This window comes from Branchiostoma belcheri, unplaced genomic scaffold (assembly GCF_001625305.1).
Source record: "Branchiostoma belcheri isolate BF01 breed outbred unplaced genomic scaffold, Haploidv18h27 scaffold228, whole genome shotgun sequence".
Taxonomy (NCBI): Eukaryota; Metazoa; Chordata; class Leptocardii; order Amphioxiformes; family Branchiostomatidae; genus Branchiostoma; species Branchiostoma belcheri.
The window spans coordinates 59,135-66,707 of record NW_017803802.1 but is presented as its reverse complement, the minus strand read 5'-3'; the positions used below and the strand labels follow the sequence as shown (position 1 = coordinate 66,707).

The 7,573-nt window shown below is 34.8% G+C and overlaps 1 protein-coding gene across 3 annotated transcripts in view; it reads right to left on the bottom strand.

The window, feature by feature from the left end:
- Nucleotides 1-3,720: 3,720 nt before the first annotated feature.
- The window catches only part of LOC109470516 (E3 ubiquitin-protein ligase UBR4-like), a 35,325-nt gene continuing 31,472 nt past the window's right edge, over nt 3,721-7,573 (bottom strand). For all 3 annotated transcript variants that reach the window (XM_019769479.1, XM_019769477.1, XM_019769478.1), the window contains exon 23: nt 3,721-3,857. The gene's annotated coding sequence lies outside the window, so the exon portion shown is untranslated. The remainder of the gene's footprint in view (nt 3,858-7,573) is intronic.

Here is a 7,573-nt window from a genome sequence, read left to right as displayed (position 1 = left end):
TTAAATATCCGAATGACCTGAAATTTGGTATGGGGATACCTTGGACACATGTCCAAAGAATGTCACTCACAATTTTGACATGCACCACTTTAAAGTTAAGTAAAATAGGGCTTTTTGGCTATTTCCGGCATTGGAAGGTTCCATTGCTGCATGGGGGTGTAGACTATTGGCAGCCATCGTAGGATAGATCCATTTTCGGTATGGGGGATGTGGTGAAGCCATCTGCTGCATTTGCTCTCAAGCAAATGTCGGCCTTTCTAGTTTTATTTGGGTTTTTTGGCCATTTTCAGGCAAAAAATATACATTTTGGGATCTGGAGCCCTGGTACTAAAACCAAATGACCTGAAATTTGGTATGGGGATACGTTGGACATATGTCTGCAAACCTAATTCAAGCTTTCTACATACACCACTTTAAAATTGTGTAAAATAGGGCTTTTTGGCTATTTTCGGACCAAAAATGTACATTTTTGGCTCCTGTGCCCTAATATTAAATCCGAATGACCTGAAATTCGGTATGGGGATACCTTGGACACATGTCCAAAGAATGTCATTCACGCTTTCGACATATACCACTTTAAAATTGGGTAAAATAAGGCTTTTTGGCTATTTTCGGACAAAAATGTACATTTTTGGCTCCTGTGCCCTAATATTAAATCCGAATGACCTGAAATTTGGTATGGGGATACCTTGGACACATGTCCAAAGAATGTCATTCACGATTTTTGACATACACCACTTTAAAGTTATGTAGAATAGGGCTTTTTGGCCATTTCCGGCATTGGAAGGTTCCATTGCTGCATGGGGGTGTAGACTATTGGCAGCCATCGTAGGATAGATCCATTTTCGGTATGGGGGAGTGTGGTGAAGCCATCTGCTGCATTTGCTCTCAAGCAAATGTCGGCCTTTCTAGTTTCCTATGTATCCCATGTGGGGGTTATCACATGTCATTTTGTACTTAAAATTTAAGTTAAACTAGAAAGGCCAAAAAGCCCTATTCTACATAACTTTAAAGTGGTGTATGTCAAAATCGTGAATGACATTCTTTGGACATGTGTCCAAGGTATCCCCATACCGAATTTCAGGTCATTCGGATTTAATATTAGGGCACAGGAGCCAAACATGTACATTTTTGGTCCGAAAATAGCCAAAAAGCCTTATTTTACACAATTTTAAAGTGGTGTATGTCAAAAGCGTGAATGACATTCTTTGGACATGTGTCCAAGGTATCCCCATACCGAATTTCAGGTCATTCGGATTTAATATTAGGGCACAGGAGCCAAAAATGTACATTTTTGGTCCGAAAATAGCCAAAAAGCCTTATTTTTTCCAATTTTAAAGTGGTATATGTCAAAAGCGTGAATGACATTCTTTGGACATGTGTCCAAGGTATCCCCATACCGAATTTCAGGTCATTCAGATTTAATATTAGGGCACAGGAGCCAAAAATGTACATTTTTGGTCCGAAAATAGCCAAAAAGCCTTATTTTTTCCAATTTTAAAGTGGTATATGTCAAAAGCGTGAATGACATTCTTTGGACATGTGTCCAAGGTATCCCCATACCGAATTTCAGGTCATTCAGATTTAATATTAGGGCACAGGAGCCAAAAATGTACATTTTTGGTCCGAAAATAGCCAAAAAGCCTTATTTTTTCCAATTTTAAAGTGGTATATGTCAAAAGCGTGAATGACATTCTTTGGACATGTGTCCAAGGTATCCCCATACCGAATTTCAGGTCATTCAGATTTAATATTAGGGCACAGGAGCCAAAAATGTACATTTTTGGTCCGAAAATAGCCAAAAAGCCTTATTTTTTCCAATTTTAAAGTGGTATATGTCAAAAGCGTGAATGACATTCTTTGGACATGTGTCCAAGGTATCCCCATACCGAATTTCAGGTCATTCGGATTTAATATTAGGGCACAGGAGCCAAAAATGTACATTTTTGGTCCGAAAATAGCCAAAAAGCCCTATTTTACACAATTTTAAAGTGGTATATGTCAAAAGCGTGAATGACATTCTTTGGACATGTGTCCAAGGTATCCCCATACCGAATTTCAGGTCATTCAGATTTAATATTAGGGCACAGGAGCCAAAAATGTACATTTTTGGTCCGAAAATAGCCAAAAAGCCTTATTTTTTCCAATTTTAAAGTGGTATATGTCAAAAGCGTGAATGACATTCTTTGGACATGTGTCCAAGGTATCCCCATACCGAATTTCAGGTCATTCAGATTTAATATTAGGGCACAGGAGCCAAAAATGTACATTTTTGGTCCGAAAATAGCCAAAAAGCCTTATTTTTTCCAATTTTAAAGTGGTATATGTCAAAAGCGTGAATGACATTCTTTGGACATGTGTCCAAGGTATCCCCATACCGAATTTCAGGTCATTCAGATTTAATATTAGGGCACAGGAGCCAAAAATGTACATTTTTGGTCCGAAAATAGCCAAAAAGCCTTATTTTTTCCAATTTTAAAGTGGTATATGTCAAAAGCGTGAATGACATTCTTTGGACATGTGTCCAAGGTATCCCCATACCGAATTTCAGGTCATTCGGATTTAATATTAGGGCACAGGAGCCAAAAATGTACATTTTTGGTCCGAAAATAGCCAAAAAGCCCTATTTTACACAATTTTAAAGTGGTATATGTCAAAAGCGTGAATGACATTCTTTGGACATGTGTCCAAGGTATCCCCATACCGAATTTCAGGTCATTCAGATTTAATATTAGGGCACAGGAGCCAAAAATGTACATTTTTGGTCCGAAAATAGCCAAAAAGCCTTATTTTTTCCAATTTTAAAGTGGTATATGTCAAAAGCGTGAATGACATTCTTTGGACATGTGTCCAAGGTATCCCCATACCGAATTTCAGGTCATTCAGATTTAATATTAGGGCACAGGAGCCAAAAAATGTACATTTTTGGTCCAAAAATAGCCAAAAAGCCCTATTTTTCACAATTTTAAAGTGGTGTATGTAGAAAGCTTGAATTAGGTTTTGCAGACATATGTCCAACGTATCCCCATACCAAATTTCAGGTCATTTGGTTTTAGTACCAGGGCTCCAGATCCCAAAATGTATATTTTTTGCCTGAAAATGGCCAAAAACCCAAATAAAACAATTTTTAAAAAAAAATGAAAAAAACGCGTCGGGGTATTGGCCCACTCTACGTCCATGCCAAATTTCAGGTCATTTGGCTGAAAAACGGCTGAGTTGAATCCCTTTGACTGTTTGGCAGGAGGAGAAGGAGGAGGAGAAGGAGAAGAAGAAACATGAGGGAACACAATATGTCTTCACCACTTTGTGGTGAAGCCATAATTATTTTGCTCTTCAAATCCTGGTATAAAGATGATACTATTAGCCTTGTTTTTTTTGTATAGAATACAACACAGTATATTCCGTATCACTGGAGGTACAAATGAACCAGCCTGACCATAGGTCAGGTGGCCCGATGGGAGGGCTGGGACTGAGGGTGAGGGGAAATACACCAGGTTGTATTTTATTAATGTCATACCCCCCTTAAAAATATGCATTTCAATGCAAAATGTGCTAAAATTTGGTGTCCCTAAACAGAAAACTGCAACATCAATCGTCTGAATCCAGTATTTAAATTTTTGAAAGCAGCCTACACATACATGTACATAAATAAAATACATGTATGTGTCCCAATCACTCCAGGACCTACATATCTGAGTAGCAGCCAGTCAACATACCAAGTATGAAGCAGTCTTGTTGTTGCCTTCTTGCTGAATGACACACTTTGATCCTGCTGACAGCAGCACAACACAGGCCATGTACAGCTGGTGGTAGTCTGTCTCTACTGCTGGCAGCTTACTCACCAGGGTCCGCACAGCCTACAATACAGGCACAACAGTAACAACACACTACCAAAAATGACATTTCTAGCATTCTTGTTTTTTCTTACAGTCAGAAAATATTTCTTCCCTGAAGCAAATTTTTCTGTATTTAAGAACGAAATTTTGTCCACGAATTAAGTAATTTTTTCTTGATAGACTTTTTCTTGCAGTAAGAATATTTTTCTTATGGGTTTCTATATAAGTTATTGTTGGCTACTTCTAGAATCTTATTCTTACAGTAAGATTCGTGATGCAGACAATTGTTCTTATACAAAGACTGCAGTTCTCAATACAAGCCTAAAATTCTATAAATCTGGAAGTTATTTTATTCTTTCAAGATTTTCGTTCTTATCCCAAGAACACTACATTCTTATCTTATAATTTTTTTCTTGTGCAAAGAACTTTTTACTGTCAGCAAGAACCTTATTCTTTAAACAAGAATCCCCGTTTCCAGAAAATTCAAGAAACCCACGCCACGTTGTTCTTATTCTCAGAATTTATTTCTTAAAGCTAATAAACCATTAAGAATATTCTTCTCATGATAAGAATTACGGGTTCTTACATGAAGAATCTCTATCTTGTTCGCAGGAAAATATTTCTTGAACGAAGAGTTAACTGTTACACAAGAAAATATTTCTTGATCTAAGAGCTATTTGTTCTTATAGCAAGAAAACCATTCTGCCCACAAGAAAAGATGTCTTGAACTAAGAGCTAACTGTTCTTGTAGTAAGAAAACCATTCTGTAGACAAGAAAAGATTTCTTGAACTAAGAGTTAACTGTTCTTGTAATAAGAAAAATATTCTGTATATAAGAAAAGATTTCTTGAACTAAGATCTAACTGCTCTTGTAATAAGAACTCCATTCTGTAGACAAGAAAATATTTCTTGAACTAAGAGCTAATTATTCTTGTAGCAAGAAAATCATTATGTATACAAGAAAACATTTCTTGAACTAAGAGCCTAGCTAACAGTTCTTATAATAAGAAAGCCATTCTGCACATAAGAAAAGATTTCTTGATCGAAGAGCTAAATTATTCTTGTAGCAAGAAAATCATTCTGTATACGAGAAAACATTTCTTGAACTAAGAGCTAACTGTTCTTATAGTAAGAAAACCATTCTGCACATGAGAAAAGATTTCTTGAACTAAGAGCTAATTATTCTTGTAGCAAGAAAATCATTCTGTATTCAAGAAAACATTTCTTGAAGAGCTGTTCTTATAGTAAGAAAACCATTCTGCACATGAGAAAAAATTTCTTGAACTAAGAGCTAATTATTCTTGTAGCAAGAACCTCATTCTGTATACAAGAAAACATTTCTTGAGCTAAGAGCTAGCTAACAGTTCTTATAATGAGAAAAACATTCTGCACATAAGAAAATATTTCTTGAAGTTAGAGCTCAATATTCTGGAATCAATAAAACTATTTTGTCCACAAAAGAAGAAATAATGTACAAAAGTTACAGAGAATGATATTGCAACAATTAAAATCCTATAACAATTATTTGACAGGCCTCTCTTGACACTGACAGTACAGGAATATTCATTACCACATTCATTATGTACATGTATCTAACATTCTTTGAATGGAAACAAGTTTTACAGTAAACTTAAAATTATCATACGATGTAACCAACAAGCCATTATCATGGTTAAAGAATACAGATCATATCATATTCCAAAACATTCAGCAAACCCTGCAGCTTTGGCATTATAGCATTGGAACAGTCACGGTCTTTGGAAACCTGAAAAAAAAAACAGAAAGGAGCTTTCTAAGTTTGCATTGTATGCAGGGGCTGAAGACAACAAAGTCAAAAGAGGATGCTAAAATAGGATTGAATTACTTCAAGTTTACTCAACAATTGAAAATAATATAATTATAATGCAGTAAAACACTGTACTCTACAATATACCAGAGATACAATTTAGAAATCAACCCCAATGGAATTGTAGCAAATAAGCTATGAAGTCTAAAAACAACGTCAACAGATTTTTTTCTTCTTGGTGGGGAGGGGGGCGCACTTACCTTATATAAGTTTCAAATTGGTTCCATCCGTTTTTCGTTGCAAAGTTCGTTTCTTCTGCAAGCCGACACGATCACCATTGCTTCACATGCTCACAAGGTCCTTTTTACCTTGATTTTGACTTCAAATCCGACGATATGAATCAATATCTGACTAAAAAGATGTAACCAGCACAGAGCACTGCCCCCACATCTGACTTCACCCCAGCTTCTGTTCAAAAATCCCTAACTGCATTCTGGGATTTGAATTAACCAATCAGGAGCTCACAAGAGGTCACATGACAGTTATGGCTAGAATGTTAAGAAAAAAATTCTTACATTATCTTGAACATTATACCAGGGAAAAAACTCATATTTCTTGAACTTTCTCGATAAGGAAAACAAAAACGTTAAAGAACTTTAAGTATTTTGTGCTTTCAGGTTTTAAATTTGATTTCTAATTCAACCATTTTTTTGTCTAAAAAGAAAGCAAAGACACAGATTCTTGTATTTTCTTGAACATAACCTGACCATGGAAAACAAGAATCATTTTCTTGAACTATCTAGATAAGTAAAACTATGCTAGTTACAAGTATAGAATTATTCAAAGTCAAGAAAGTAAAGAAACTAATTCTTGTCTCTGACATTACTAAAAGAATCTAGAAGCAGATTGCTCAACTTTCTAAATTACAAAAAAACAAGAACAAATTCTTAATACCCCAAAAATAGATTCTTACACCAAGATTCCTTTTCTAACTTTAAGAGTGATATTACTTATCAATTACTATTATATTATTATTGTCAAGAAAGCCTTTCTTCTATTTAAGTTTCATGTTCTTACAACAAGAATGCATATCTTTTTCCTCAAGACAGAAATTCTTAATATATATACCACTATAATCTTTGAGACTTTGGTTCTCAGTTCAAGACCAAAATTCTTATATACTGCCAAAAAACACTTTCTTCTAAGCAACATATGTCAAGAAAGTGAAGAACAAAATTCTTGTTTTTTCTGACATAGCCCAAGAAAAGCAAGAACTTCCTTTCTCAAAGTTTCTTGATATGAAAAACAAGAAAATTCAAGAATGTTATTCTAGTTATGACTTGATCTTTGTCTTCTAGTTTCAACATCTTGAATATTCTTGTTTTTCTAAGCAATATATCTCAAGAAAGGTTAGATCAAAATTCTTGTTTTTTCTGACACAGCCCAAGAAAAGCAAGAACTTCCTTTCTCAAAGTTTCTTGATATGAAATACAAGAAAATTCAAGAATGTTATTCTAGTTATGACTTGTTTTTTTAAACCCTGCTTTTCTTGTTTTTCTTACTATGAGAAATACTAGAAACTTAAGGGAAAAATTCTTGTATTTTCTCAACCATGGCAAGAAAGTAATTCTTCAGACAAGAAAAACAAGACCATTTAACTCAATTTTCTAAAACATTCTAGGGGGAGAAAATCACTGCTAGAAATTATTTCTTCACGTAAGAAAAATAAGAAAATGTTTATTGTAGTGAAAATTTACAAGAAAAAATTTTTAGAACGATCTGTTGCTCTTTTCTTATTTATTCTTAATTTTTCTTGAAATTTCTTCATGTAAGAAAATTTGTCCACGAATTAAGAAAAACAAGAAAAACAAGAAAAATCATTTTTGGTAGTGTATACAGGGTGCTATATATTGGTGGTACTGTATGTGCAGAACAACAATTGTTGTGCTCC